The 23,848-nt window shown below is 37.0% G+C and overlaps 1 long non-coding RNA gene across 1 annotated transcript; it reads right to left on the minus strand.

Annotated features, from left to right (window-relative positions):
* Positions 1-4,015: 4,015 nt before the first annotated feature.
* On the minus strand, positions 4,016-23,624 carry LOC117285992. Its single transcript, XR_004517102.1, has 3 exons — positions 23,557-23,624; positions 20,535-20,755; positions 4,016-4,157 (listed from the first exon to the last, which is right to left on the minus strand). It is a non-coding gene; the product is annotated as an uncharacterized LOC117285992 (long non-coding RNA).
* Positions 23,625-23,848: the final 224 nt, after the last annotated feature.

A 23,848-nucleotide genomic window follows, 5' to 3' on the forward strand; every position in this document is an offset into this window, starting at 1 on the left:
GCCAGATTCTTCTAGACTTCAGTGTGGGAAGGGAACCAGGCGAATCTCCCATGAGGGTGCTACTTTGAACTTACTATAAGTAGAAATTTCTCTCTCCTTAATGAAACAACATATTCAAGTCATTCATATATACAAGGGCATTATTACATTGAAATGCATGCAAAGCAGGAGGTAAATATATCAATATTCATTCATGTATCAATCATTTTAAAATATTTATAATAGGTCTACCACTGTGATTTTGACTCACAAAAAGAAGAGATGTAAAGGTCAAAGAGGAAGAAGATAGATGCTGATGTTATCAGCTTCCCAGGGAGAGTGAACTCCAAAAAAAGGCCCAATGTGTAGATATACTGCATTATTTACAATTTTAAATCTTCAACAATCATCCTCTACATTTGTCTGTGGATTCATAAGGTTTCAGCTGCATTTTTGCTGCATCACTAGCAAGATACAAAATCTTCCCTAATTTAGCAGAACTACATCTGGGTCTTCTTGCAAGCAAAATTGCTCCTACACACCTTGACTAATATTTCAGCAAAGCATATCCATTCTCCCTGACTGGCAAAACACTCTGGGGCCCTCTACCTGGAATATTTAGACCCTTCAGTGATTGCATGTGCTTTATTTCTCCTGCTGTACCACACAGTCTATCTTTGTCACAGACTTAATAATTTTTAGTCTGATGCGATCTTTCAACTATGCCACACTGTTTAATTGTTGTATCAACCCATAATCCTCTAGCTCAGTTGAATTATAAGACTTTATCCTTTACATCAAAATCTCAAAAATCATTACCTTATGTCTTGAAGGCTTCTTTGATATCTCACATTGTTTATAAATATATAAATGACTATTTCTCCCCAAATATTACAAGATTAGCATCCTGAGGAAAGGTGCACCATATGTCTCCTATAGGTTTTATGTATTCTAAGGATCCTTTGCAGTCCAATTATACATTTTTCAGTTATAAGTAGGGTGATTGACTATTCTATTTCTCCTAGGACTAAAGTGGTCTGGAGACATGAGAATTTCATGCTAAAAATGTGAAATTCTAAGGCAAATTGGTACCAGCTAGCCACTGTAGAGCTTAGACCTTTATGAATAGACCTTATATGATTTAGTGTTCCCATAAATTTACAAAAAGTGTTAGATTTATTGTGACAAAGTTAATCTTTTTGTAAAAAGTATTTATCTCACTGAAAATGTGATTTCTTGCTACAACTATTGCTTGATCCAACCTTATTTAGGTTGCTAATAGTTTGCTTATGGAAATCAAAAGTATTGGTGTCATGAAGAGAATCTTGTCAGAAGTCACACAAGTGCTTAAAGACTAAATTTGAATCTACGTTCACTATTTTGACTGCAAAAGGAACATGCCTTTCTGGGGTCATTTATTTATTTAACACATATTTATTATTCTTCAATTCCATTCCAACACTGCTGGATTCTGTGGAAGCAAGACAGGAAGTGAGGTAGACATTGCCCTTGTCTTCATGCTGTGGTATGAAGTGGACAAAAGATCATGAAAGCTCCAGTTAGGTTTATAATTCTACACTTACCACATTCCTTTAACATTTGGCACCCTGACCCAATTATCTAACTGTATGGCTTCAAATTCTCACACATATGAGACACTGGTCTCCTGTAAAAATCTTTCTTATTTTTGAAATAACTAATTAGAAGAAAGATACTTCTTCGGCTTTCCCTTTTACAAAACAAATACTTTATCTGTAAGCTTAGAAATGTTTTCATTTTTATTGACATTGGAGTTGAGGCAATCACTTTGAGGTAATGATCTTGTAAAACTAGTGAGTGAAAATGTTGTTGGAGTCACAATGAAAATATTATATTTAATAAAATTAAGATTGATGTGGCAGTACAATTTTCAGAAAGTTTTCAGTGTTTAAACTTACATATTCTCTAATATGAGTTTCAGTGTTTAAATTTAATTATTTTATCATCTAAAGATGAAATTCTTCTGATTATTTCTAAGCCAAACTTTTATACAAACCATAGCAATTTTTATATTCTCATTGTTTAGCATACTTAGGCAATAAATTTTAGGAAAGCATCATGAGCTGGTCAACTAACCTTTAGAGAATACAATTTACAGAAAATCTAACAACTGGTGAACTTAATGAAAACTGTTCAAAGCTCTGTCAAACTTTCCTAAGGATAAGCAGAAATTTGTCGTCACAACAATGTAACAATAGCAAGCAAGTAATGATATAACTGTGCTCAAGTCTTCTGAATTAGTCTATCTAGAAATGCAACTTTTCAGCTATTTATGTACTTCTGTGTTAGTAAATAACATCTTATGTAGCAAGAATAGAGATTTATCCTGGCTACATTCTTTCAAGAAATACATCTTATCTTCCTTAAGGTGACATGCTGCGGAATGGGAAAACCAATATGCTGACTGAAATTTTTTTTCAAGCAATTATAAAATTTGAGTATCTTTTTCTATCAGCGTAACCTTTCCCTTTTGTGCTTCTCTGAACCTCAGATTGTGATATGTATATTTCCTCATGAACATACAGGTGACCAAATACCTACTCCAAATATGTACACAGAGGTACTCCTGTGAACAAACCATTCTGTTGTGTCAAACTCATTTAAATAATAAATAACCTTGGGGTGGTTTTGTGGCTTTTCACTTAACTTTAAGTATGTGAGCATAATCTTAATCGTACATTAAGAGTTTTTCTACAAGCATGAAAAGTTTTTATACTCTCTTGTGGTAACCTGACTAACTTGGCCTGTCTAAATCCAAGACTGAAAAGCATTGAATGACCTCATGAAGAAACCCAAGTTTAAACAAGCTTGAAGTGTAGAAGCATGGTAACCTGACTAACTTGGCCTGTCTAAATCCAAGACTGAAAAGCATTGAATGACCTCATGAAGAAACCCAAGTTTAAACAAGCTTGAAGAGTGTAGAAGCAGAATGGTAAAAAAAAAAAAATCTGCATTCTATTGTACTTATTAAAATTAAATCTGAGTTATAGCTTATGAATTTATTACAATAAACTTTGCAAAATCATGCAATTTTTCACTTACCTTGAAGTAATTGTTTCAAATACTTTACAGAATGACAATTCTCAGCATTTTTGGCACAAATCCATCTTTTTACTAAAAAAAAGAAAAATGGAAAAAGGGTGCAAGGAGGCATCAACACTAACATGAATATGGAGCCAAGATATTAAAATTCATGAAGTCCTACCGACTGAACTGTTGCAAACTCTATTTGCCTGAAATACTTGATAACACTGCAAGCCAGCAAAGATGAAAACAGCTCAAGGAGGCTTTTTCTGGTGATATTTCACTCCTGCAAATATCAAGTAAGCTGCTTTTCTCCAGGTAGGAGTCACATGCATCTTTTCCATTCTGTAAAGTTAGTCCATAGTTGGTTTTCCAAACACAACAGATCCCTCTGTTTTCCCTCTTATTCCCTCTTCAGCATGCTCACTGCATATGGAACACAAGAAATCTTTGAACCATGATTACATTTTCTCAGACAGCAATGTCTTCTCTCCATGCTTGACTTGAATTGAAACCAAACAAGCACTATGGCTACTTTTGTATTCAGATTCAGTGAAACTCTCTTTTAAATTATTGTCTGAGAGACTATTCCAGAGTGCCGACTGGTCACCTAACAAGGAAGACCATTAATGCAATCTAGGAACGAGCTCTAAGTCCACCAGCCTGCAAAACTTTTGATAAGCCCCTGGGTAAAGATGTAATAAAACATGGCTACAATTATTAGTAGTTTAAACTGGAGAGTTCTGAAGTTTTTCAAATTAAATAGGACAAGTCAATTTTTCTCTAATTTGTAAATTTAAATAGACAAGTAAATGCCTTGAAATCTTAGGCTCTGTCACTCACATTTTCTCAGAGTCATCAATCTTCATGAATCATTTCTTTAAAATGTCTTCAGAATGTGACCTATTCTTAATACAGTTTGAAAGAGTCTTAAAAAAATTCCTTGAGATCCAAGACCAAGCCTTCAGGGGATTCTGTGAAAGGTTTAGCATTTGATTGGCATGATAGAGGTTTAACTATAATCACAAGAATAATTACATGTAGATCTGGAAGGGATCTTCAGAGGTCAAACATCCAAAGACCCAACCTCCAGCTATATGACTGCCGAGCCTTCCCTGGAGCAAAAAAGAAAAAAAAAAATCCTATTTAAGAGAGCATTTAAAAGAAAAATAGTCTTCACTTTCCATGTACTCCTTAAAATATGTAAACTATCTTGGTTAGAAGTCTTACTCCTTTAACATTTACTTTTTTATTATAGCATAGTTAGTCAGTCATTCTCTAGAGTGGTATCCTGTTAGAAATTTCAGTGATCATGAGAGATTCCTTCTCAGCACTGTCCAATACAGCAGCTTTGTGTGGCTAGTGAACATCTGAAATATAGTTAACACAAATAAGAAGGTGAATTTAGAGTTTTGTTTAAATTTAATAAACTTTAAACTAAATTTAAATAGCCACATGATTAGTGCCAGATGTACTCCTGGTTAGGGTAATTCAGAAGGATATGCTTTTTTTTTTTTGGTTGAAAATAATGTATTCATTATTTTCTTTAACCAAAGAGTATTTACAAAGGACTTCCTCGGTGTATTCTGTGTCAAGCAGAGTTCCAGTTCATGTTAATGAATCTGTCACAGAAAGCTACCATTTTAGAGAGGAGGAAACACAAACCAACAAAAGAATTAGAAATAATAATAATTAACATAAGGGAAAATAACAAACCTATCTGAACACTAGTGCTTGTTTATTAAAGTTACTATTTATAGATTGATTTGGTGAGCCCTTGGTGTAGAAGTAAATTTTGAGTCAAGAACTGAATGATAAGCAAACCCACTCCTATTCAGAGCCAGGGAGAAACATTCCAGAAGCTAAGGCCTAAGGCTGGCCCTAGTTCAGCACGCTAGAGAAAGAGAAAGGCCACTGTAACTTAGACTTGGGGCACTCAACCCTGCACTGAAAAGGTCTGAAGCCATGAGCTCAAAGAAACCCCTCTTCTTTAATTTAGGGATGTCAGGGATTGTGTCCAAACAATGAAAAGCTGACTGATACAAAGCAGTTTAAAAGCATCCAAAGGAGACTTTCCTGATAAATTTGTAAGAACTCTTATTTCTCCAGCCCACCTCCAGGAATTCTAGGTCTCTCTGTGTGAGGTGGATTTGAGGTATCCATCGTTTACTTAGCATTCCAAAAATTGTTGGTGCAGGTAGATCTTTCACTACATTTTAAGGAATCATCTAGGAGTTTTAAAGAGCAGTTTCAGTCCATAACTAACCCAAAGGCACCCAGCAACACATCCCAGAAATACAGCTTATGAATTTATTAGGACAAACTTTGCAAAATCATGCACTTTTTCACTTACCATGAATTAATTGTTTCAAAACTTTACAGAATGACAATGCTCTGTATTTTGGGCATAAAACCATCTTTTTACTCAAAAAAAGATGGGAAAAGGATGCAAGAATGCATCAACACTAACATGAATATGGAGCCAGGATTTTGAAATTCATGATGCTAAATTACAGGTTGTTCTAGACCAGTGATGGTGAACCTTTTTGTGATACAAATGGCCTGCTGTGGCATGCATGCCATAAGTTCACCATCACTGATCTAGACATAAAATATTTATAAAACAACATTATAATGCACTTGAATACCAGAATGTTTTTGATTTATTACATTTTAGAAATAGCTAGAAAATATATCATTTACCCCTGTATATAATCAGATGTCTCTCTAGAAATCCAAAATTATGGAAACCTAAGAGGGAAGTTTCTTGTTCTGTGATTCCTCTAGTCCTACAGTTTAGATTTTTTTATGTCTATAGAATTTATGCCTCATGTCTTCACATTCTTCTAAAGATATTGTCTTTTTGTATACAAAATTTATAGTTTCTTAGTGTGTAGACAAAATCGAGAGTTTTGTCGTATATCAACTTTTTTAAACACAATAGCTACGTGAACCTGGAAAAGTAGTGGTAATTAGATGGAGGTGTTGAGGTTGAGCAGGAACAGCTGAAATCACTGCTGTTCCACTGCTGAACGAACAAAGCTGAACCTGCCCCAGATCCATGGGAATCACCCTTACACATCTGCATCAGTGTTTTCCTAAATTATGTTTTTGGACAATTCAAAAGAAAAGAAAAGGACCCTGCCCAACTCAGGATGATCAGTCTTTGATCAAAAGTACATATGGAAATATTATCTTTGAAAATTTCTAGATGAAAGTTAGCAAGAACACTGCAAAATAAATCCCACCTATAGGTAACTCCTACCTTCAGAAGTACAACTCAGATTGTAATACAGTCCCTGGTGGCAAGGAATGCTGGTAACGACTGCTGAGTTTGTTGTAAACAGAATATAGTTTTGATAAGATAAATCAGAGCCAACATCTTTATGAGCAACTGAGCCAGCTACTTTGAACGGCTCTAAAAATTATGTATAGGCCTTTTTGAGATTGCCCATCCCCCCATCGGTAGTCCAATGACTACAGCCGCATTAAAACATCTAATCAACAGCCAGCCCAAAACTAAACAAGGTCCCAGGAGGAAATCTCTTTTTGCCAGAAACGTTTGAATCTTTTCCTAAGTGATGAGCCAAATCCTGCCAAAGTATTTACCCTAATTAACTCTTCAAGCATAGTTCCCTCAGGATGAATTTAAAGTACATTCTAACCAATCTTCTGAAAGGAAAATCTTCTAATTTTCTCCAGATTACTATCCCATTAGTCAGCCGGCCAATCCTTTTAAACTCTATGCTACGATTCTTTCCAACAGATTTGAAAGTTACGGTGTTAAATTTAATACCTTCTCCATGAAATGAGCAGATGTTTTAGAAATAACTTTCTGCAGACCGCTGTTTTGCTCTGGTCCATCTCATTGTGAAAACAATTAAGAAAAATGTGGAAATGTTTAGTGATGTTTCTATGACCCAACAGATATAAACTCTAGAGAAATGATTATGGTTCTGAATGTATAATTTTTATTTTCTCACAAAACCACTGGCAATAAATATAGTGAAATGTTGCCACTGGTAAAAAGACCAAAAGGAGAATTTATAGACAGTAATATTTTTGGCTAGGTCATAATTTTCACTGGAAGTATTTTCATAAAAAATATATTGGGGATGTGAGATATTCCCAGGTAATCCAAGGTATAAAATTAAGAAACCAAGTAAAAATGTGCTTGTTAAGCTGCAAGGAGTTCATATTTTTGTAGTACATGCTAAGGTTATTTAAAAGAGAAATAAAATAAAGGTGAATAAGTAGGCTGAAAAGAAACATTATGAAAGACCTTGATATAGATAATTGCTATAGATTTTATCCTACAGGTAATAGGAGAGCATTGAAGATTTATGAAAGTAAGAGTTACTGATTATCATATATACTCTCATTGCAATTCTGGAGATGCAAAGTAATTGTATGCTTGAGATGGGGAAAGTATAGTATGGTTATCATTAGCAGGCAGGTCGTATAATGCAGTGTAGAAGATCACTTCTGAGTGTGACTACCACTCTGAATTCTCATTCTGTTATATATTAGCTCTATGGCTTTGGGCAACTTACTCAGCATCTCTGCACATCAGTTTTTCTCATCTATAATAAAAAGGAATAATAAAGGTACCTTATGTGAAATAGCATTTCACCTAGACTAAATGATCTTCAGGTTTCATATCTATAGTGCTTAGAATAGCATCTGATACTCAGTAATCTCTCAATAGATATTGGTAATTATTACTAAGTACTACCTACTTTGTGCCAAGCACAGTTCTATATGATTTACATACTTTATCTGATATTATCCACAAATCAGCAAAATAATCAAATATTAATTATTTGATAAACACAACTATCCCTATTTTGCAGCAGAGGGAATTAAGATTCAAAGAGATTGAGTAATATTGCAATGCTCCAGAGTTGTGAGATTAGAGCTGAATTTGCTCTGTTTTGCAGCACTTTGCCCCTGGGGCATATACCCAGCTCACCTTCCTTCTTGGAAAAATGCTATCAATGAAATTAGGTTGACATAACAAGAGAAATACACACCACCACTCTTCACTGCAAGCTGAAGAATTATGTGACATCAGCTAACTCTGTGAAAACATCATGTAAGATAGTCTATGAACCAAACATTTTATCTTTCCATGCATCCACCGCAAATTCTTAGTAATAAATATGTTTAGCTGAAATACTCTTTCCATCTCCAAAGACTACATTTCAAGGAATTTAGTTCTCATTATATACAAATCTTCCATATCTCCCTTTACCTTCTCACTAATCATTAACTGGCATGATTAGGGCTGTGCTTGAAGCCAGTTGCTCTGACATCCATAGCCCATTGGATTAAACCATGAAGAAAATAAACAGGAGCTCAATTCAGAACCTACCACAGTAGTTCAGGAAAATAAAGAAGGTCTAAAATACAGAAGTATCAATGAGAGGTTTTTTTTTCAAATTGAAAAAAGATATTGTTGAACTAAAATGGAAGAGGTCTGATAACTAATTTTAGGTGTAAATTGTGAGAGAGGAAGAGAGGGACCAGGGCCAGCATGACCAGAGTGGTCTGAATGCTGCAACTTGGGTGTTATGGGTGCCACAAAGAAGCTGTACAGCTTTACAGAGCAACACACAGTGGTACCCTGAAAAGACAAACCCCAAGTGAGAAAGTTACTCACCTCATTAACAGTATAATCCCACTACTTCGATTACAAGCTGTATGATTTCAAATTGGACCAAGGCTTCTTGCCTTTCCTGTGCTAGTTTACTCCCTGTAACCTTTTGTGCAGTAATGGCTGCTTCCTCATTCCAGAGGTCATGGGCCGAAACATCTCGGCAGCTACCTGTTCCTAACTTGGATTATGAGTATAACAAACAGAATAAAAGAAAAAAAAAATCAACTGTAAAAGAGTGGGAAGGTCAATTTGGTTTCAAATATAGCCACTTTGTACTATTAAATGTACTGTCAAAATATGGCTCTAAGATTTAGTAGAAAGAAACAGAGTCACATATATAAAGTATTTTTGAGTCACCTAAATAAGAAAGATGACTTAGCTATGAAAGTGAACTAAGTTACAATGAGAGAAGTATTCAGAGGGAGGAGAGAACTGACCCCAAATAACGGAATGAATACATTTAGTGGAAAATTAGCTGGAAAGATTGCTGAAGCAGCACAAGAATAACCAGGGGAAAGGTCTTCTCACAGAAAGCAAGGTCATGGAGACTGTCAACAATGTAGCTAAAACAGGACTGCAATAGATAGGTGTTACTTTGGCTGGCCCACCTCCCTTGGATCATTGCACTGCCTCCATACTCCACGCAATTAAAAAACTTCAGCTTCTCAGTATCAATTTCAGTTCTACTTTTGGTCATCCAACTCAGCACTTTTCTCTCCCTTCCCTGAGACAGAGGATTTCCACGCAACCCAAGCTAAACCGAATATGCCAGTGCAGCCCCTGACCACAGTCGCTGGGACTTAACATGGATGTGGGAGGAGAAGAGGAAGAATTGATTTTAAAGTTCTCAGAGACATAAATATAAATTCCCCAGAATTTGGAGGCTCTAGTCCATTGGAAAAAAAAAGTATGGAGATGGAAAAAAAATCTTCACAGAGTGCTAATCCCAGGGAGCTCTTTCGCTGCTCTGATTCCTACTCTCCCAGAATGGAATTTACGTAATTTAGCTTTAATTTGCACATTTCCCTAGGACTCCTCTAATAAATGACATTTCTTTTACCTTGAGCAATCTTTTCAAGAGACAGCTTTTGGTTTTTGACATCCAAGAATATGAAGAAAGAGATAACAAGAAGCAGAGGGACTAAGAAGAAATTGCTAGAATTTTCTAATCTGTAGTTCATTGGTAATCAGGAAACTAAAACCAAGAAAGCACTGGCAGTAGAAAGTAAAAGTCAAAGGTTAAGGACCAAGGGGTGGTCAAGAAGTGAAGTCAGTGAAGGTGAGCTAGGCTCTGAGAAATGTGGAGGGACACAGCTAGTAGTTCTAACAGACAACTGTTAATAAGAAAGTGTCCCCCTCTTACTATTGCTGTGCAATTCTTACTTCATAATTTAACATGAGTATTTTATTATGAGGGTTTTGTTTTGTTGTGATTCAAACAAAGTACACAGCTTCAGAATCTTTCTTTGACATTTCCCACTATATGGAAGAAAGGTCAGTTCTACACTGTACAGTTAATATAAAGTTTGTGAGGAAAGTTTCAGTTTTATTGACATTTTAATGATTTCATTTCTGTGTTCAAAATATACTTATTAAATTTCTCTAGAAAATGTTCGCTTTTCCCCAGGAAAACTAGAGGAAGCAACAAAAGGGTTTTGCTGATTTGGGTACTATCTAATTAAAAGGGGAGTCTGGAACTCCTGTGAATGAATTAGTGGTTGATGAAGAAATGGGGGTGGTGAGTAAGAGGCACAGCTAACTGGTAGAGATTTGGTAACACAAGATATGACATCATCTCTTTCCAAGAGATAAGGTAAAGGAACTTCAGAGAGATTTATGAGATTTGCCAAAGATCACTCAGCTGCTAAGCAGGAGAGCCAAAAATCCAGCTCAGTTTTTCCAGAACCGGCAGCTCTCTCTTGCCTCTTCTCTACTCAGCATTTAACTGTTTGTCGGCTGCAATGAAGGCCAGTGAACATCTAGAAAGGAGTCTTTTAATTTTGCTTTCTCATAAAATTTCACAAACACAGTTGGAGTGGCTTGCCCTAGTTTTGGAGTCTTTCCTATCCAACTGCAGGTACTTGGGTCATAGTAATCTCCACCCATGCATTGTTAATGTTTTTATTCATTTGAATATAATAACCACAGTTGACAGAAATTGAAAATATTGATTTTGCAACTGCTACAATGAACGTATTTTTCAAACATGACCTTATTTAATCACCACATCCCTAAGACACAAGCATTCGCTTTTCAGAATCAGTTCAATAAAATACAGCAAATGTGGTACTTGTAACAGCATGCAGTCTACAGGCAACACTATAGCAGTTTCTCACTAGAGAAGCTTTTTTTTTTTTTAATTGAGTGTATTGGTACATTTTAGGTATTCTTTATCTTCTGTGAGTTTCTTAGATGGAGATGGCACTGAATTTATGTTCAGAACATTACAGATCTTTAAAAGAAGCACATGTACCTCGAGGGGAAAACTGTGCCTTTAGCAGATCCAATAACTGTGTCAAAGCCTCCTCTGACACCAGTTTCCAAAACAACTTGATAAAAATGAGGTAAATTATAACATGTACCCTGCCTATGGCGGCTGATGTTAGTTCCCACCTCAGAGGTTCCAATCTTAGCTCTCTGCTTTCAAAATATTATAAACTGTGACTGTAGCACTCTGGCAAACAGGAAATAATTGTCCACAGTGCTCAGTGATTAGAAGGAGGCTGCTGCCATCCCTCTGAAAAGAATGCTTCCCTTTCCTTATAGTCATTTCTCATAAAATCAAATGACCAACATCTTAAAAACATGCTTCTTGGGAGGGCAGGGACAAGGGGAAAAAAAGAGAACCAAAACCTGTCATGTAAAGGTACAAGATCCCAATAATGAATGTAGCTGTACTGTCCTAAAATGTACCAATAAACTCAATTTTTAAAAAAAAAGAAAACATGCTTCTTTGCAGACAGATACATCTTTGCCTCGGTGTTGAAACTGAAATGATTACTGTGTGCTTTAACAGAATTTCCAGGCAGAGGGAAGACCAAAGGCCTACACTAATAGATACCTATCTTTTGCTTGTTACCTAGAAAGGACTTCCCTTTGCAGGGCAGGGACTGTCTATTGCTGCTGTGTCACTGAAATTGCTCTGGAGGGATTTTTGGATTATGATTTTGTTTGGAGGGGACACTGAGCTCAATCTTCTCAGCATTTTTCTCTCTCCGCATTTTTCCTTTGATACAGTAAGTAAAGAAACTTGAAATTTTAGAGCAGTTGCTGGTGCTCCCTACTGAAACAAGATTAACATGTATAGAAAAGAAGGAAGGAAGGAAGGAAGGAAGGAAGGAAGGAAGGAAGGAAGGAAGGAAGGAAGGAAGGAAGGACAGAGGGAGGGAGGGGGAGGGGGAGGGAAGGGAAGGGAAGGGAAGGAATAGGAGTGATTTATTCAGTATTTCTTAAAGCAACAAGTATTTGACTTTGCAATTCAATGGCTACTCCTTCTATCACTCTATTCATTCCCTAGCTCTGATAGTACAAATGCCAGGGTGAAAGAAGCACCCAACTGAAATCTTGCAATGGAAAGTACTTCCTGGCAAATCAAATGGCACTATGTACATGGATGCCTACGTATCCTGCTATTACAAGAACGTATATGATTCCTTCCAAAAAATGATAGCAGTAGTACTACTAATGATAGCTATAAAAATTTGAGCAGGCAGACTTACTGATCAGTACTCATGTCTCCATATCTGAAACACCTCCTAAGAAGTAGGTAATGAAGGTCTGCCTCAGAAATAAACTCAAATTGCAAATATGTATATGTATGCATATTGTGATATATAAGTTGTTCCTCCTTCATTTGGCACTTGTTGTATTATGCATTGGAATCATTGAATGACTAAGCATCTGTGTGTGGCAGAGAGAGCTTTCATTTAACATATTTGAAACTGGAATACTTTAGATTTCAGATTGTTTTGAAATATTCGCATATATTTAGCATTGTGGTTTGGAGGTGAAATCCAGGTCTAAACATAAAATTCACTTGTGTTTCATACTTAGCTTACATACATATCCTGAAAGTAACTGTACACAGTATTTCCTACTGTATGTGTGATTTGACTGGGACCTATCATGTGAGATAAAGTTGGAATTTTCCATTTGTGGGATCTTTTTGGTGCTCAAAAATTTTTGGATTTTTGACTACTAACAACTTTGGATTTTTAGAATAGGGATGCTCAGTCTATGATAATCTTACTTATACACCACTCTCACTGCCATTTTGTTTATTAAGGCCTGAGTCAATTAGAAAAGCTATCACCTAAAAGTCCCTGCTTGCCTAAATCAATCAGTTTAATCCTTTGTTACAGTTTTGCCTAAAACAGTCCAAAAACACAAAACTTAAAGATACAGCAGACTATGTAACAGTCAAAGAGTTGCGTGGGTCAAAATTGAATGGAAAGTAACCAACATATTAAACAAAATCAGCCAGACTCAGAAAGACAAGCTTCCCCTGATTTCTCTCATGGGGAAAAAACTTTAAAAGATGACATTAAAGTAGAAAGGCACTGTTAGAGCAGGGAAAGGGGACCAAGAAAGGGAGGAGATGGGGCGAGAGGGAGAGTGAGTACAATCTAAGCACACGTACGAAAACTTCAGGGTGATGCCCACTGCTTGGTATAATTAATATGGGATAATAAGAATACTGAATATTAAAAAGTAAATAAAACCAATCTATGCAACAACTCATTTAAATATTCTTAACTGAAACAAAAAATATCATAAAAGTTGTACATATCATTGGGTACTACGTAATGTTCAATACATGATTGCATTGTATAATGTTTAAAGTTAAACATATTTACCTGCTGAAGTATTTCTTATTCCCCTTTGGTACAGTACTCCAAAATACTTTCTTCTAGGTTTTTTTAAAATGCATCACATAATCTATAGTAACTACACATGCAGTGGTTTCTCAGAGCTTCTAGCACCTATGGAACTGTAATTTAGTAACCTGGGTTAATCTCTCCCTCCCCTCATCCCTGCTCCTCTGGTAATCACCATTGTACCCTCAACTTCTACGAGGTCAGGATTTTTAGATTCCCCATATGAGTGACCTCATGCTGTCCTTGCCTTGCTGTGCCAGACTTGTTTCACAAAGCATAATCTTCTTCAGCTCCGTACACGTTGTCACAAACAACAGGATTTCCTTCTTTTCCTAGCAAAATGCACTCCACTGGATGTATAAACCACGTTTTATTTATCCACAGACTCATGGACACTTTGATGGTTTCAATTTCTGGTCTGTCATGCATGTGGTGAAGAGGAACACATGTCTTGGACATACATATTGATTTCATCTCCTTTGGATACAGATCCAGTAGTGGGATTGCTGGATCATACAGTAATTCCCCTTCTAATTTTTTGAAGGCCTTCTACACTGGGCTCCATAATGGCTGTGCTACCTTACATTCCCATCAGTGCTATGCAAGTCTTACCCTTTCTTCACAGGCTCAGCAGCACTTCCTAACATTAGCGTTTTTGAAAGGAGTCACTCTTACCTGGCAAGGAGATATCTCACTGCAATTGTGATTTCATTTTCCTGCTGATTAGTGATGTAAGCCTTTTCCTGTACTTCTTGGCCATCTGTGAGCCCTTCTGACTTTTGTCTATTTGAACTACTGCTATATTTATGTTGGGTTTATTTTGTTATTTTGAGAGATATTTTTTGTTTTGCTTTGCATTTTTGCTGTTAAATATTTGAAGCTCTTTTTACACAGCCTGGTGTCTCCCCCTTATCAAATATACACACTGAAAATATTTTCCCACTCTATGGGCTCTCTCTGCTCTGTGTTTAGTGTTTCCTTTGTTGTGCTGAAGCTTTTCAGTTTTATGAAATACCATTTGTCTATTCTTAATTTCATTGCCTGTGTTTTTGGGATCATGTCTAGAAATCTTTGCCCATTTTAATATTCTGAAGCATTTTCTTTATGATTTCTTTTATTATATTCATAATTTCCAGTCTTATATTTGTCTTTAATTCATTTTGTGTTGATATTGTAACCATTGAGAACTAGGACTCTAGGTTCATTATTCTGCATGTGAATATACAATTACTCCAACATCATACATGAAAATACTGTTACTTCTCCAATGTAAATTCTGAGTAACTTTGTAAAAAATTGGTTAGCCATAGGTTTGTGTTAAACTCTCTATTCTGTCCAATGCCAATGATATACTGTTTTGATTACTATATCTTTGTGGTATGTTTTGCAATCCGTTATGCCCCCTGCCCTTTTATCTTGAAATGTCTTTAGCCATTTGGGGTTTTTGAAAGTTCTGTATAAATTTTAGAATGTTTTTTCTAGTTCTGTAAAGATTGTCTTTAATATTTTGATAAGGACTGCTTTGAATCTACAAATTGTTTTGAATATTATCAATATTTTGACAATATTGAGTCTTCCAATCAATCAATTCAGTGTATGTTTCCACATTTTGTGTCCTCTACAGTTTCTTTTTTTCTTTTTTCTGTTTTTGGGGGTGGTACTGGGGATTGAACTCTGGTCCTTGCATTTGCAAAGCAGATGGGGGAATCACTGAGCTAAATCCCCAGCCCCTCTTCAGTTTCTTTCATGAATGTCTTATACTTTTTATTGTAGAGAAGTTTCACTCTCCAGTTAAATGTATTCCTAGATATTTTATTTTCTTGTGGATATTGTAAATGGATTTGCTTTCTTAATTTCCATTTTGGGTAAGTTGCTATTGCCACATAGCACAGGTGGCCAACCTATAGCACATGTGCCTCTGCCAGCTGCTTTTTTTTTTTTTTAATCATTGACAGTTCTAAAAGGTTCACTATTGCTGGCATACAGTAATGCAATTGATTTTTGCTTGTTGATTTTGTGTACTATATCTTTCCTAAATTGGAATTGTTTCCATTTATGTAAGTTTCTCTGTTAGAGTACTGAATCATTAATCTGCATTTTCTTCAAGCTCATTGGCACTAACCATAGAATGTCAGTGAACTCCATAATCTCAAGAAGGAAAAGATATGTTTCCTTCTAGAGTTTCTAGAAATAATACAACCCGGCTGTCAATATGACTTTAGCTCAGAGAGACTCATTTCAGACTCTGGGCCTCCATATCTAAGATACTAAATTTACATTAATTCACTAAATTTGTACTTACTTGGTGTAGCATCCATAGAAATCTAAAGTGCCTTGCAAATCTCTATTGTTATCCTTTTCACATTTTAATTTTAGACAAATTTTGCCCTTGTAACCCAGAATATTTTTAGGTATCTGATATTATACATAAAAAGTGTACAGATCATTTCAAAAGTAAGCTGCAATTTTTAACTCTATTCTATTTCATCATTATTTCTATTTACTAGTTAAATTCTTAGCATTTAAAAATCTCTTTTTTAGTAGACCTTAAATTTAATTTTAATACCACCAGCCTGTGAGATTACTCTCCATAAATTCTCACTAGCTTGATAGTATTCTCTTATAAAATGTTTTAAAATATTGAGTCAAGAGCCTGTGATTATACCGATTAGAAGAGTTATTCCAAACAACCTAATCCTCTATTTTCTAAAGCTGAATTTTAATACTGCCTTGTTGAAGTAGCAGATACTCAGAGTAGAAGGGGTAATTCGAGCCCTCTTCACCCAGATTTCTTACTGGGGCAAAAATGTAATACCAGTGATGTGCTGGTAAGTGAAAACAGCGCAAGTATTTACATTCACTTACTTCAGGGTGCAAACACTCCCATCATAACCAGTTTCAAATTATCGTCATAATTTTACTGAGTTTGCAGCTTGAGAAATGCAAGTGATGGCTTTCACAAAAGAGTCAGCCACCTCTGATTCAAATCAGCTCAAAGCTACCTCACCCCTGAAAGATGACAAAAAATTGTCATAATAATCAAGAAATCACCTTTGTGCACCATACTAATGTATTGCTGAAAACTTTGTTTAACCAGTGTTTTCCAGGTTACTCATTCACTTACAAAACACATATTTAGTAGGGCCAGGGATTTAGCTCAGTGATTCCGCTGCCTGCCCTGCAAGCGCAAGGACCCAAGTCCGATCCCCGGTACCAAAAAAAAAAAAGCACATATTTAGCAGAAACAATGAATGCTTTGTGGTAGATCGTAGCCTAAGTGACAGTCATGCAAAAGTGAACGAATGAAACACGACACTGCCCTTCCTTGGACTTACACTCAAGTGCATAGATAAACATTAATTGCACATTGTAATAATCACTATGAACTAAAGAGATCAGGTGCTGTGATAGACAATGGTACAGGTTCTAATTTAAATAACCAAAGTAAGGAAGCAGTTTTCAATAAATGATATTGAAACTGAGTTGCAAAGGATGAGGACCTCAGTGAGGCTGAGTGAAATAAATTTGTCTTCCACCTATAAAGTGTCTACCTTCTGGACAAAAATAGTACAGTAAAACCTATTTTTCCATATGGACATTTTCAAATTATTGATCAAAATTAAAGGGGGAGGGAGGAGGGGTGAAGGGAGGGCAGGAACAAGGGGGAAAAATGAGACACAAGACCTGTCGTGTAAAGGTACAAGATCCCAATGATGAATGGAACTATACTGTATACCTAAAATGTACCAATAAACTCAATGAGGAAAAAAAATAAAATAAAACAAAATTATCACATTCTTATTTTGAATTTGTTTATATACAAAGATATCACTTGGTCCATTTTATTCTCCAAACTGATGTCTGAGAAATGTTTTAAATACATTCTTTAACTTGGTGTTTCCCCATGAATTCTTTCTATACTTGCCAATATTTCTTATAACGTGAGTTTCTGGAATCCTACATAAGTACTCTATGTCTCTTTATCAGTGCAGAAGACAGTGAAGCTATAATCTTTATTGTTTCAGGAACACAATTGTATGATTATATTCCTGTACACCCATAGTATAATGATCATATTACTAAAAATATCTCCAAAGTCTGCAGAAATCAAAAGTGCTTTCTCTATAATGGAAATAAGATTTAGTTCTTGGTTTTAACACTAGACAACAATTTATTATACTCTCTTTCATGAAACTATTAACATACTTCCAATAACAGTAATTTTCTACAAGCACAAAGGGCTGACTAATCATTATACCCTACACCTAATAGTGAGAACTTTGGTAGTATATCCAACTGGATTTCTGACACATTAAAAGTTGCACTACAATTTTATTTAACCCTATATTACTTGCTTATTACTAGGAAGTGTTTTAAATTAAAATATGGCATCCATGGAGATTTGAGGCAACATCTGCACTGGACTAAATGTCACTGGGGATAACAGAGGCACAAGCAAGACCCAATGGATGCTTACAGTGAAGACTCCATGTCAACCCAAAGGAAAACAGGGATTTTGTGACTTGAATTTGGAAACACTTTGACCTACTGAAATTTCCCCAGCTATTGTGACAATATTTGAATACTCTACCTTCTACTCTATCAAGCTCTTTTGCTTGTCCAGAAGAAGGGTAAGAGAGGCTTCTTAGTTGTCAGTGTAAAACCCTGAGTGTGGGAGAGCCCACTGAACAGACTCGCAGCCCGTCCAAGGTCAGGGTTGGTGATGCTGCAACCCGCTGGCTTTGTGCTCTGAGCACTGCTCGCTAGTCCTCCAGCTGCCACTGTGAATTAACTGGACATTGCACCACCTGTTTGCCAGACACACCAGTGACCGGTATAATAGTAGCCTTGAGGGAGATCAGTGGAACCAGTGGTGCAAAATTGACCTACGACTCAGTCAGGGATCCTGACAGAAATGACTCATGAGATACTAACACAACCAGGGCTCCAGACCAGTTTGCTTGTTTGACTGTTTCTTTGTTTGGTGATGGGGATTAAACCTATAGCCTAGAGTGTTCTAGACAAGTGCTGCCGGATCACTACGTGCCATGCCTAGGCCCTTCATTTTAGGGTTACTTGTCAACCAGTGAACTCACTTAGACCACAGTAATGGATTTAAATTTGTTCCTTATCAGTTTTTCCTGTAGGTAAAAAGAATTATACATACAGTAATAAAGCATACTTCGTTTCAACTGATACAGAATTTTCAGATGGCTTAAAAACATGTTTACTAACTAAATTTTCAAGTGGCAAATGGAGGTCTCCTGGGAAAAGTTAGATGCTGCCTCCATGACAACAGTTGTGAACTGTGCACAGAGGCACTACAAGAGGTGTGGAGACCCGACATATAACAGATCCTCCCTAGCTGTGGAGGGAATGCAGGGCTGTAGTCATTTCAGTGAATTAACATTCCCTTTTGTTTAATCTGTGCTTACCCTAGCTACTGAAAGAAAGCTACACAGTATCTAGTACTAGTCATACTCTCGATTGATAGTTAAGAAACATCATAGACTATATAGCAAGATGATGCTCTGTCCCCGCAACAAATTTCATCAATTTAAGTTTGTCCAGCTGTTCTATTCTTAAATATAAAACACAGTACCCAAAAGGTCTTCTTAGATGTGCTTGCTGTTGTCAGTATACCCATTACAACTGAAAGCATATTCTTTGTGCAAATTGATGAGTTGGGTTTTATTAAGGAAGATTTGTGGTAGGACTCAAGAAGATGTGTGTAATATTCTCTTCCCTACTAACAAAAGATCTTCCCATTCATCATCAATGGTTGATAAGAAGTGCTGTTTTGGCAACATTTCTGATGATGAATGAGCATATCCTTCTTTCATATTAAAGCAAATATTTTAAAACAATCTTCTAGAATCATAGAAAAAATCTTTCAATATAGTTGAAACACAAGGATGGCAGTGAGGTTAGGAGACGAAGGCTGTGCACCAAATGGGTGACCCACCCTGCTATTTTTACTGCAACTTCTACAGTTAGGAGAGGAAAGACAAAGTCCCCATTCTGCAGTGGACAAGCACGAGAGCAATAGGACTCCTAACATGCATGGGCCACATATACCAGGACACAAGCAGAGTACATTGAGCCCGGGTAATGACCTTCACGTGACAGAATGGCCCCGGGAAACACCACAAGCCCTTTGATTTTGAGCTTGTATTTCATAGGTATTGAAATTGCTTTTAAGTCCCTTTAATGGTGCATGCACTGAGTGATTGGACTTACTGAGGCTTTGGGGCACTCTGCAAAAGCAGGCAATATTTTTGAAACTGAGGGCTTTATCATGATTAGTTCTTCTGTTACATGATTGGAAAAAGACAAATAGGTAGCCACAGAACGCTATGTTATAATCTATAAACATTTTAGATAGTCTACATAAATGTCATTTCAGAATGGCTGTAACACAGCACTTCACTCAGGAGCCTGGCTTTTAGAACATTTTCATTAAGAGTCTCATTTTGAAAGAAAGTTTATTTTGAATCTTGCTAGGCTACAATTAAGGCGATGATTTCTCAGTGTGAGATATTGTCTGGAGTTTAGGGATGAATTTAAACAAAGGCATACATTTCTAAATACTGCAACACACTTTGAAATCTGCTCTTCATTTAGTAAAGTGTTTACCCAGGACTAACAGATGTATTTAGCTATGAAATGTGGCTGGTATCCCAACAAATGTGCATGTTTAGAGGTAGGATTGCATCACATCAGAGGCACTGAGGTGACCATGATAGAAAACTCGAATATAGTCCTGGGCATGCAGAGGTTCACATTCATTCTATAAAGGACTAGGTAGTAAATATTTTAAGATTTACAATTGGCCCCAGTTAAAACTTCCCAATTCTGATACTTACAACTATAAATTCTCCTATGGTGAAAAAAAGAAGCCACAAGGCAACATCTTAAATAAATGTAGTGATGTGTTCCGATAAAATTTTACTTACAAAAACAGATGGTGTGCTGGATCTGACCTGCAGGTTGTTGTTTGGTGACCCATAATGTAATCCATAAGGACATTTGTTGTTTATTTTAAATGAAATTTGGTGGTTGGCAGCTCAGCGACTCCCGTCCGAGACCTGGGTCTGATTTGATTGCCTCTGCTGCTCAAGGCCTGCTGCACATAATCCTGAGACAGCTGCTACAGCTCCAGCTGCTCAATCCACTCCTAAAACAGGAAGCATGACTGTTGTCAGGGCATCAGGAGTGAGGCTTTACTTAGTATATGCTCCCTTTTTTAAAAGAAAGAATAACACTTTCTGGAGGACTCCTATATTTCCCGCTTTGTCTTGTTAGTCAAATCTAGTCAGATGCTTCCCCCTAGGAAAATCATTGCCAAAAGGAGATAAATACAATAAGATCAGTTGAAAGTAGTTCATTCTTTGGGGCTACTGAGGAAGATGGCAGTCCTGATGTACGACTGAACATAGAGTGCTAAGACAATACAGGCTAAAATACTATAAAATACTATGCGGTAAGCGTTCTCTGATTTGCCTGTCTTTGCTGGCATAGTGGGTCAAATACTCCAGAGAACATGGTAACACTGCAGAGCGTGGCAGCAGCGAGGGTGTTCATGGTGCAGGTCAGAAGCGCTGGTAGCCAGGGGATGCATGATGGAATGTGCAGTTTATAGAAGTCAACTCAACTACTTTGTGCAGGGCAGAAACAACGTTTCTCAGTGGTATGAAGCCCCCTGGGAGAAACAGAGGAAAAGCAGCCGCATTGCTATCACACGCCTTCGCAGCTGAGCTGACTTTGGAGCAGAATGTGTAAGCCACAGAACACCAACTTTCAATGAGAGTGAGGCCTCCCCTAAGAAGGCCGAAAGCTTGGCCAACTTTGTAGGAAGCAAGAGTCCTGAAACTGAAGATAATGTCAAAATGCTGTTTGTTAAATTAACAACACGTGTTGTAATATTGATAGACTTAGAGTAAGCACAAGTTACCATCAAGTGGAGCTTTTAGAGCAGGGAGATTGTCTCAACAATCCGCATTTCGCCATCTAATGATCTGCCCTCTGCCGCCCCACACAACTGGCTAAAAGTTTTCAAATGATCCAGTTATTAGTTACTTTTGGTACAGCATACACAGGATGGAGAGCATTTTAATTTGTAAAGCTAGCCATACATACCCTTGAAGGAGATTGAAAAATCCTCTCAGAGATGTTTTGCTGGTCTTGTTAGTAGCTGGAATTCTCAAATCTATCCATAAATGTTGACCACTGCACCCTTCCAAGGGCAAGGCCCCAGGTCTGGTTATCCTAATCTTATTACACATCCCACTGGGGTAAGGCATTGAAGGCCTGCACTAAAATGCAAAAGACAGACCTAGGACAGCAAGTGATTCTAGGCCTTTATAACTTGGATTTATCGGATTAGTCTCAAGTGTTTACAGAGACCCTGGAGAGCATTTTGGTGGGGCAGCAGACAGAAACTACATATCCAGAAAAATTGCCACAAGGGTGCCAGTTCATATCTGAGGTGGGCAGTTTATAGGTGTGGCAGAAAATGTTCTGATTTTGCCCAATTTTCATCTATATTTATGCAGAAATTTGGTGAATGTCTTTAGCATCCTAATATACATATGCACACCTGTGTATCCATGCACAGGTCAGAGTACACAGGCAGAACACTGCTTGAGAGTTTTTGAGCAACAGAGAAGTCAGAGACCAGTCTAACTTATGGTTTTTCTAGTTTTTACTGTAAAAGTTGTTATTTGTTGAATGCTTAGCTTGGTGGTCTTTGAGATAAATTCTTCTAGTAGCCAAAAAATGATTTTCACATTAATCTGTCTAATTTTAAAGTACAGGATTTTTGAATTTTTTTAAAGCCATTTTTTTTTGGCTTAAAATAAAAAATAACGAGAAGTAGAAAACCTGGAGGCCTTTCCACCTTGTCTTCCCAAAAGAGTCAAACAGCTGCTTCACTTGCGAAGTCCCCTGTTCTGTTGGCCGTACCGAGGTCATTAACAGCTGCACTTGCATCGCCTGGTTCCAGGAGACCCATCCATGTGTCAGTTGGCAGAATTTGCAGCCCCTGACACTCAGCCTCATACTCACTCCTGATCCAGCACAATGGGATTCTGTACTATTATGAAACACCAAATCGACTGCATTGAAATTATTCAGAAGTCTTACCACAGGATAAACCAAATGACTATAATCTGCTGTTATTATAACTTCTTAAGAAGCAAAAGCCATATAGTGTTAGTAAATTATTCTTAGGCACTGGTTCTAAAAATATGGAAAAAGTGCAAAATGGCTCCAAAAATAACATAGAGAAAAATAATTTTTTCACACAGCATGATTTCACAGACATAGGTAGCTTACTGGATTAAAATGCATGAAACCATCCATCAGAAATGACAGAAATATTCACAGCAAACTGCTGCTTCACTTAGAAATCCTTACAATATCCAGAGTGATTAAAATCATACAATGGGTTAAAATTAAGAAGCAAGATATTCTGTGTTCAATGCATGTTTAACCTGATACCATTTTCACATAAAACAACAAGATCAAACTCATAAAGCTACGCAATAAAAGGTACAAATTCTAATCAGAGGCACATAGGGTAATTGAAGAAATAGACTTCAGATCCTGGGGGTGATCTCTCGCTAATGGTAAACAGTAATCTGGTGTGTCAGCAGACATGGTAAGACCTACACAACATGAAACAAAGTGGTTAATTAAATCAGTTCAGTGAGGGGTAAAAATCAAACCAACTCCTCTAAGGCATCAGCTATTTAAATTAATCTGTTCATTACACTTCGTCACTATTTCTACCTATCGCTCAGGTATATTGTAGTCAAACTCAAATCTCCTCAGCAGGGGCTAGATGAAGCTTCTCCCACAAGTATGGGTTAAAAACCCACCCAGATTCTGTCAGGGAAGAAATGCACGGAGATGTTTCTGACGTTTTCTACAGCTAACAACAATACCATTCAGTCGGTTGTCTGCTCACCAACTTACCTAATAAACATGGAGCTCCCACCATCCTCCACAGCTGTGGGCCTCCGCCTCTTTGAGCACAGGGTCTGATGGAGACCGTGACGTCAGTGAAAATATCAATGCATAAACACTAAGAATCAAATGACGCGGAGGATGTGCAGTGGAGACCCGATCTCACTGGACGTTCCGAGGAAGCCTCCCTGAGGAAATGACACTGGGCTCAGACGGCGTGCAGAGCTAGGCTGGGAGGCTTTCTCTACTCAGACTGCACTGAATTTTGCGCACTGTAATCCTTACTAGTGCAATGGAGATC

The sequence above is a fragment of the Fukomys damarensis genome, unplaced genomic scaffold, assembly GCF_012274545.1.
Source record: "Fukomys damarensis isolate Sample0158 unplaced genomic scaffold, DMR_v1.0_HiC HiC_scaffold_14, whole genome shotgun sequence".
NCBI lineage: Eukaryota > Metazoa > Chordata > Mammalia > Rodentia > Bathyergidae > Fukomys > Fukomys damarensis.